This window comes from Anas platyrhynchos, chromosome 1, assembly GCF_047663525.1.
Source record: "Anas platyrhynchos isolate ZD024472 breed Pekin duck chromosome 1, IASCAAS_PekinDuck_T2T, whole genome shotgun sequence".
Taxonomy (NCBI): Eukaryota; Metazoa; Chordata; class Aves; order Anseriformes; family Anatidae; genus Anas; species Anas platyrhynchos.
This window is the reverse complement of record NC_092587.1, coordinates 89097711-89107333: the sequence shown is the minus strand read 5'-3', so window position 1 is coordinate 89107333 and position 9623 is coordinate 89097711.

Sequence of the window (9623 nt, the reverse complement as noted above, 5' to 3'; positions counted from 1 at the left end):
CTATAAAACATACTTCCACCAATACTAAGTAGGCATTTTTATATGAGATAATGTATGTAAACTTGTGGATTTGGTACAAAGATATCCTGGTTTAAGATTGCTGAGTCAACTTAAGAGCAGCACCTGGTAAGTGCAAACAGGTAAGTCCCTTTTTATTGTTGTTCGGTTTTGTTTTGTTTGTTTGTTTTTGGTCTGTGGTTTGTTGTTGTTGCTGTTATATATATATATATATATGTATGTATGTATGTGTATAATTTGTTATTGTGAAGATGGCAGTTACACATAGGATAATTTTATCATCTGATATTCTGTAGTTCAGTTTTAACAGTGGCAAAAAATATCTAGAGGTAGAAGAATCCCACTATTTTGAAAACCTTATATACAATTTAAATCTCATTTCTAAATTACAGAGAGGCATAAGAGAGAGCTGTATTTTAATGTCAAAAACTGTTGTGCTGCTTTTGGTTGCCAGCTCCCTTTAGGGTTGAATTTTAATAGTATGTATATCTATATGGAGAGACATAAAACTGAAGTAGGAATTATAGGATATTTCAGTAGCCCTTCAGCTACAGCATTTTCCCAAGTCTTTTTCAGGCTTTACAATTACACACACACACATCCAGTATCTGTCTGTCTAGATTGTTGTTTTTTTGTTTTTTTGTTTTTTTTTTTCTGTCTAAACATAGAGATTTGCTTATCTCATCTAAAAACTAAAGGATAAATCCTTCATGTGAAACAGATTAACATGATCACAGACCTATAGAATCTGGAAAAATTAGTTACATGCCGAATCTGTTTTATATAAACAGCTGTGTTGCATTGTGATATTAATAGTAGTATGTGGATGGAGCACTATGTATTTTATTGTTGCATTACAGTGTTAAAACCCATTTCCTTTTTCTAAGAAATCAAACTCATACCAGAGTAAATTCAAGGAGAACACTTCAGGAAAGGGAGGGCTTGGGAAATTTTGATAATGTTCAGATTTGAGTTTAGATCTGAAATAGGAGAAAGCACTTGCTTCACATTATAAGAAGGCAGTGTCCTCCTTGGTTGAGAGCAGTATGGTGTGAAGTATGGAGAAAGCTGGTTTGAAAAGAAAACTGCTTTCACAAGGAGGAAGAATGGTGGAAGGGGCAAAGTACTTTATTTGCTCTTGGATAGGAGGCAAAGAGATGCCATAGGATGGTGTATCCTGATGTGATCTATAAACCCCATATACCTTTGGGGAGCAGTCAAGTTAAGTAAACAAAACTTACTGGTTTTCAGTGGATGGTACATGCGCTCTGAAGTACAGCACTTAGCTTTTGAGATAAGGTGTTTTGACTCAGTTCTCTCTAATTGCATTATTCCCTACAATTCCAAGAACAATTTTCTTGCGAGCTGGGAGTGCCTTGGGCAGCTGCCTTTGCCTTGGTGGCCTGTTTGCAAGGGAGGGGTTGTGGAGCAGTTTTTGTTTGCTCTCTCCCCAGGCTATGGGAAGCCAAGCAAAGGGAGAGTGGGGCTTGTTCGGCTTTTGCTTACATTTCATGAGCACATGAGAAATTTTTCTCTCTTTCCCCATATGGCCAGCTAGGAGAGGAAAACGACAATAGGGCTGATTGTAGTCTAGTGCAAGTAGAGACAATATTAAATGATATCAAAAGGTTATTGCCTTGCGAGTTGCATACCAGTTGAGAAACACCAAAAAGCAAAAGTTGCCAAATAGCCTTTTCTTTTTTCTGGCTCCTGTTAGATGCAGTGGACCTACAGCCTCTACTGAACACACGACACGATTTTGAGTAGAAGTATCTTTGGGAGAGGATTGCAGGTGGCTCTTTCTCCGTTACTGTTAGGTGGGAGGCTGTATAGCTGTTAAGTCTCTCTTGGGCTCAGGATTAGACTTTTAGGCACCTACTGCAAGGCTGTGCTTTGGAAATGGCAGCATTTGAAATGGCAGCCAGGTCCAGGACTTGCTGGAAAGGTGACCAAGGTGCCAGAGAGTCTGGGGGCAGGAGCTGGCTGAGCTTCTCAATGAACCATCTTAAACACCTGTCTCCCTCAGTAGCTGCAGGTCCAGGGGAAGTATGGTTCATTTTGGAAACACCTTGCTTTGTTGTTTTATGTTTCCTTCAGAATTAGTAGTTCACAAGAAACTACTTGAAATGTAGTGGTACGGATCAAAAAATAGTCATTTAGTTACACTCCCATGCAATTGCAGCCATTGTATCTGCGTTAAAGTGCCTGAAATGATCCCTTCCAAACTGAAACAACTAAAATACAACTTGTAAAAAAATGAGGTTTTCTACTGTGTCAGATGCAGCTATCCCAAGTTATCTGCCGTTTCACCATCATGATTCCTGTGCATCATGAGAAAATGTTCCATTAACAGCTCTGCAAACCCAGTTATAACACCGGGAGATTCAGGGTCGAAGATTAGGTTAAAAGTTCTTGAGGTTTCTCGGATTGCTTATATCAATCTCTGGGCTTTAGACAGACTGTATTCTTAGCAACAGTGAACCTGAACGCATTGTAAGAAGAAATGTGTCAAGAAAAATGGGGTGGTTAAAAGGAAAAGGCTGGGAAGTAGTGACTAACCCTGCCCATAACCCCATTTGTCATAACAAGTTAACATTTGGGGGACATGTACAAAGCTGCTGTCACTGCCTCTGAGGTACAACGTGGCAGCTATTATTTTATTTTTATTATTAGACAGTGCAGAGAGAGACTTCACAACAGCTCAGGACAATAATAACATCTGCAGCTCATAACACCCCTCCCCTTGGCGGGTGTGCCGAGGAATCTGTCACAGCAGCAGGGGACAGCAGCGCCGTGTCCCCCAGTACCAGCAGAAGCCGTGATTTAGCACTTGATGCTGGTGGTGCTTCATCCTGGTGGGTGGCAGGATGTGTCTCAAGTGGTGTAAAGAGGGTACATTCCTGCATGGGCTGGCTTTCGCTGGCCTGTGCCATACAAGTGTGGGCCGTCCAAGCGGCGTTTGGGACCCCTCCAGGGCCTTGCGCTGAAATCGGTGTGTGCTCTCAGGACGTCTTCATGGCTCGCCATGCATTGGACCTAGCCAGTGGTCTGAGTTGCATGCAGAGATAAATTACAGAACGGTAGAGAAGGGAAGGGAGTGTGAAGAGCACCAGGGCAGTGCTATGTGAATTAGCAGCATGCAGTTTATTGTGGAGGCTGATAAAATAATGTATGGTCTTAAGAACAGCAGTCTATGGACAAATCAAGTGTGGCATGAATGCTTTTGTTACCTCATTACATTTTGCTGACCCATCTCAGTTCAGATCTTTGCTATTTTATTTACAAATGGAATTTACACAGAAAGTGTCTTTTGGAGTACTGTCAGTTTTGTGAAACTTGATTCAGTTTTTACTGTTTTTTACCGTGGTTCTACGTTCAATGTGTTACTTTGATTGCAACACTGTTACTTTAAATTAAAATCTCTAAAGGTAAAGAATAGCGCAAGAATAATCAGTGAGTAATCAGCCAAACATTACAAGAATTAGACAGCCTATAAAGCAGTGAGGTTTCTGTATCTAAGGTCTTTCCTAGTCTTATCTTCTGATGATAATGAGCCAGGGCTGGAGATGAGAATTTAGAACAGACAAGCATCGGCTGTGCTCATGTGTAATTTTGGTGTCAGCCATCTCTGTCCTGACTGCAGACTGCATGAGGTTTTCTTTGCTATGTTCGGTAAGAAAAAAAAAAATCCAGTATTTACAGGCAAATTTCCATGTTATAAGATCACAATTGCTGGGTCTTATGAGATCTAGCAACGATCACAAGGTATTTCGACAAGCTTTCTTCATGCATTTCTCATGTCGTTTCTGGCTTTGCAGTTAATCATAAAAAAAGGCATTGATCCTGAATGAAGTTGATGAGCTAAGAAGTAAAGCTATGGATAAGATTTTATCTTTGCATATTTTTGTTACTGATAAAATGAATTAAATACAAGAATTGCTTAACAGATGTATAAATTGTAATTGTGCCAATGACTTTCAGGCTGTAGCTTGAGGAATTTATCATTCAGATTTCTGAGTTCATAACTTCACCTCAGGCAACCAGCGGAAAGCCAAGTCTTAGCTAAAAAGGTCAAGAGTTGCTTTTCAAAGGGAGGTAAGAAAATTAGGAGACAGTGCACAAGCCTTTTGGGCACTTTCATCATTTTTGGCTTTTTCAGGATTTTGATTGAAATGCAGTGGAATGTCTCACAAAATGTAAGTAAATAGACTACCTTTTAAAATTGGGGGTTGCCCTGAAACTTACCTGTTTTGTCAGGAATTCTTATAAACACTGAAGAGGTGATTGTGAACATGTTGTAGAAAGAAATGAGGTAAAAATATGTCAGGTGTAACTTTAAGTGTTCCTAGCGTTCCGAAGGATTGATTATTTTCAGGAATGCCTTTGATTCAATAATTGCTTGATTAAAAAAATATTCCCTTCCTATGGGGTGGGTATAAATTTAAAGTTTCAGTACTGTACCAAAGTTAATGGAGTTGTCTCTACTGGAACCCAGGCTGTGCTTCTTTTATAAGAAGTGGACCAGTAGCTCGTAAGTGACGAGGCGGACTGAGCCATGTATTTTTAATGCTGTCTTCACTCTGTCTGGGTCACTTCTGCTTCAGGTAGTTTGTTTGCCTGATGGTGGTACTGAAATAGCACAGTACCAAGAAAGGCAAGTAGTGGTAACCTGTGAAGCTGACGAAGGCTGCGTGTGAGCCCACGGCAGGAGATTTAAGGGCTGGTCAGGGCTGGAGCATTCAGTATGGCTGGGGGGACTTGGACAGTTTTGTGTTTTTACAGAGCTGTTCCTGGAGGCTTTCCCTCAGTGGGAAACCAAGGGGGCCTTTGTTCTGCATTTACCCTACAGATTTCATAGGTGCTACCACTATAAATACCAACATGTTGGCAAGTTTTCCTCAGCCAAACTTCACTCAGACGTTACTGTAAGGATGATACGTGCAGGCTGAGCATGATTCCCCTAGAAATTAATGCAAAAAGGGAAGTCTTTTGTGTTGAAGTACTTGTTCTTCAGACTTTATTGTGCTAAGAGTAAAACCGCTTGCTCTTTTACTAGGAAAAGGTGGTTGTTTGATGCCGGCTTTGTCCAAAACCGCACCATACTGCGGCCGTGCCCGTTGTTAATGGGACGGAAATGTACCGGTACGGGCAGCAGGGGAGCCCTGTGTTGGGCAGCGACGGTGCCCGCCTGCCCGCCCAGCGGCCCCTTGCCCCCGGCCGTCGCTCCCTCGCGCGGTCGCCACCCGTGCAGGCGACCGGGGGGCGGGCTCCTGCGCCGATCGGCCAATAGGAGAGCGGCGGGCGGGAGGAGAGGTGCAGGTTGTAGCCAATGGGGGCTCGAGAAGCTGAGGGCGCGCGGCGGTAACGGTCACTCGTGGAGTGGTGCCTGAGGCGGCAGGGGACCGCCGCCATGTTAGGGGGCGGCTCGGACAGGCCGGTAGCTGGGCGTTGCGGAGCCGTGAGGGGAGCTTGGGCTGCGCCTCGCCTGAGGCAGCGGGTGAGCTCTGCTGGTGCACTAGCGCTGCGGCCGTGGGTACCGGGCGCCGCGAGCGGTACTGTGCGCAGGTCCAGTGTTGGGTCAACCGTGCCTCGATACGCTGTGTTTGTGAACAGTCACGTGCATTGCGTTGTTGTTTTGTTTTTTTTAAAAAAAAAATTTTTGTGTGTTTCGGCCTGAAACAGCTGGATCGGACCTAATGTACAAACAGCCACTGTGCTGCAAGCTTAGGGACTCTCAAATCATGAGTGGCAACAGGAGTAACTTAAGAATGTCCATTTCTGCAGCAATCTAGTTTAGTACCAGTTCTCAGTGCCAGCCATGTGCTAGGAAGGAGTGAAATGAAAACCTGGTAAACAGATAATGCAATGTGGTAACCGCATCCAAGCGAGCACAACCAACACACCACATCTAATCTGGTATCTTCTAGGTTGAGATTTGCATCACTAAGTCAACATGTCTGCATCTGTTTTAGCTATTCCAGATGCCTTTATATGGACGAAGCGTATTTGGGCACCGTTTATTGTTCACTAGAAAAGAGCCAGGGAAGTTGTTTTGTTTTGTAAGCCTAAAAAATGTATGCTTCCTTCCAAACTCAGTTCACACATACCATGGGTGAGCCTCACTGGTCAATGAAGTGCCTGAGAGGAAAATGCTAGATTGATCCTGGCATTGGCCAGACATTTGCTCTTTACTATTTTTTTCATTTTTAGTAGAAAATCCAAGAGGTCTCTGATTCACTTATTTTTAAGGCCTTTTGAATATATCTTTCATCTGAAAATACTTTTATTAATGAAACAACACACTACTAATGTATCTTAATAATGCTAATAAAAGTATAAAATGTTTTTAATAGAAATAATGATGTTCTGAACTGAACAGTACCTCATTTATTTGATATGAAAACAAAATCAACTGAATTCTGATGGTGGGTAATTATAGCTTTAAATGGGAAAATATTTTTTTAAGTCTGACTCAGTAGGGATTTTTATAAGCATTCACCATTACATATTTAGATTATAAAATCAGGATCTTATTTTGCTAATCAGCCTCAAAGTAGCTAGTAACAGGATCTGCTTGTTTTGTTTCCATGGTGTTGTCAATGCTATGAAGAAATAAACTTCGAGTTTGTGGCAAAACTGGCTTGCAAACGTATAGGGAAAAAAATGAGTAAGACAGTGGCATTTTTATATAAGTGTTTTATGCAGAAAAAAATGTTGTTTCAGGTGTTCTTTTTCCTCAAGTTCTGTAAAAATAAGGGCTTGTTTTTATTTTTCAGAACTTTGTAGCACAACCTTGAAATAGAACTACTTATAATGTGTACCTACATACTAATATATATGTGTTGACAATAAGTCAACAAGTATTGTAAATACATTCTTCATGCATTTGTTTATAGATGACAGGGTAAAGAAGATTAGCTTTTTAATGTTAAATTTCTATTTGCTTCTATGTGAAGCTTCATGGTGAGAAGGCATGCAAACCATTTCAGCTTCTATGTGATCGAAGTCTGAAGACATGTAAAAAGGAATACCAAGTTAGCATTTTCTTAGCTCTTTGAAGATATTTTGAAATACCTGTGTTTGAATTGCAGATTTTGAAAATAGCTTTTCAATTGTATCTTACATTGTAACACAAAAGGAAAAAAGACAACCTTGTTGAAATAGTGTTAAATTGGACATACAGCTATTTGGAATTCCATGTGTCATTCTGCTGTCTCTGAGAAGTCCCACACCAGAGATCCTGCAGAAAACTGATGTTTCAAAAATAAATCATTTTTCAGAAAAACATCCCAAAAGTGAAATAAATTGGCATTGTTCACACCAGGAAAACAGCTTCCTCATACCCTCCTCTCTTTGTATCAACTAAGTAATTCATCACTAGACAAAGTTTTTAAAGCTGTGGGTTATTTATGAAGGAGGATTCCAATGGTATAGTTGGGCATACTCATTTGAACTGTGATGCACCTATCCTCCAGACTGATAAATCAGAGAAGTCACTGGGGGTGGAGACTTAGCAAAAAACAAGTGTCTCAAATATATATTAAAGAAAAAGATTAGCTATGCCAACATATGTTAGAGTCTCTTGATGTCCAAAGTGCTGTTGGCATTACAGAAAATGAAAAACCAGTGACATCATTTACAGCTGAGGCTAAGGGAGGTTATCTTTGAATTTATGGGAAGGCTGGTATCATGACCTATGCAAAAAATATTTTTTGAATTATATAATGCTAACTCAGCCATACAAATGCCCTATAAAAAGTCAAATGTGGAAGTAAACACAGGTTTTGATAATACTAATATAGTTGTATTTAGAGTGGTCTTTGAGGTTGACTCACTGGGAACTGATTTTGCAGGCAACATTATTAGTGTTGAGTATCATGTGGCTATTCATTTCATGACTGTATGCGTTTAAAATCTGATGCAGATGCAAAAATCATTAAAACTTTTGGAATTATGAATAATGGTTTCAGTCTCTCAATGCGGACAAATTTAATATCTGCCACTGTTTTAAGTGGGAATACTGCCAGTGGAGGTGTAGTTTTATGAGAGAAGTTTGGTTTAATAATCAACATTTTTCCTTGCTTTATGGAGGAGACAGTTCTTTGTGTACATGGTTCCATCTTCCTCTCCTGTGTAGAAATATTGCTGGACAGTGTTGTTTTCGGCATGTGCTTTTTGTGAAGGATTTGTCAGTGTTTGGAAGGCTGCTCTTCACTAGTAATTATTATTATTACTGGAAGAATCTCTAAAATATTTCTGTTGTGCAATTTACCCACTAGAATTTAGTACTAGAATTTACCCACTGCATACTGTATGTGGTGCATGCTGATTTATATGGTGTTTATTGTACCAGCTACAACTTAGGACAGGAGGTCTTTTTTGCATGCTTTCCTGAAGGAAGATGACTTTTCAAGGGTCGTAGCTAAAATGCTGTTACGCGGGCTGAGAGCTATGAACCTCATTTTGCTACATTTGTACATCAGTGAGTTTTTGGACCAGTTTAATGCTTTCTTGTTGCATGAAACTGGGGCTGGGAAACCATTTAAAGTTGTGAAACATTTGAGCTTCACTGAGGAATACAAGTTTTTACTTCCAATTGAGCAGTCATCTTGCACAGAAAGAGACACTGGATTAAGTTTCGTTTTAATATATGTAGTTTAAGGACATCCTCTGGGGTTTCAATTTTTTCCGCCATTTTAGTTTTTGTTCCAAAATTGTTGTCATAAAATCTGAACAAAAAGGCAGAGGCTTGTTTGCAGTATTTTATCTCGGTGTCTGGAGAATGTTCTTTGTTTTGTTCTGCAATTGCAATCCTGAATGAGTCCTGAATGTATTCTGTCATACCTCTTCCATATGTCCAAGTGAGTTTACATTTGTGTGTGTGTTTTACAATGCTGTTATATCTGATACAGAATACTACTTAGTCTTCACAGCTGGAGCTACAAGCAAATCGTGAACCTCAGCAAAGGTCCCTTGACCCAGACATTTTCTCTGCTGTGTCGTGAGAATGAACAGTACGTCAATTAGCAGTTAAAGACAGGTACTGTTCTCATGCCTTTCTGCACTTCTGTTTAAGGTATCGTTATGTGCAAGACTGTAGTGAATGTAAATTATCCGTTTCTGAATGCAAATTCTGAAGCAGCTTTGTGATGGGGTAGAGTTCTCTTGGACTTCCACTTCCCATGAGCTCCCTAAAGAGCAGAAGGGCTTTTCAATTCAAAATCCTGGAGCAACTTAAAAAGGAGAGAATAAAGTGACTAAGGCAAAACACATGAAGACACGATAAATCCTGTATGTTATTGTAGTGTAGGTTTCAGTTCGGTTCAGGCTTCAGCTTGGTTTCAGGCTTGGTTTCCGTAATGCCTGGGTTTGGCACTCTCCAGCCTGTTGGATGCTCTGGTGACCACTTGTGCAAGGTGGTGGTGCCTGTCAGCAACTTGCTGCTCTGTGTGGGCTCTGGCTGAACTGCAGGGCCCCTTTCGGAGCTCCTCTCCTTGTGCCTTGTCCCACCCCACAGCCTGGAGGATGCACGCCTCCAGGGAAGGCTTAGTTGCTTCCCCTTTCCAGAGGATACATCCTGATGTGGCGGCATCTTTTTCTAACTT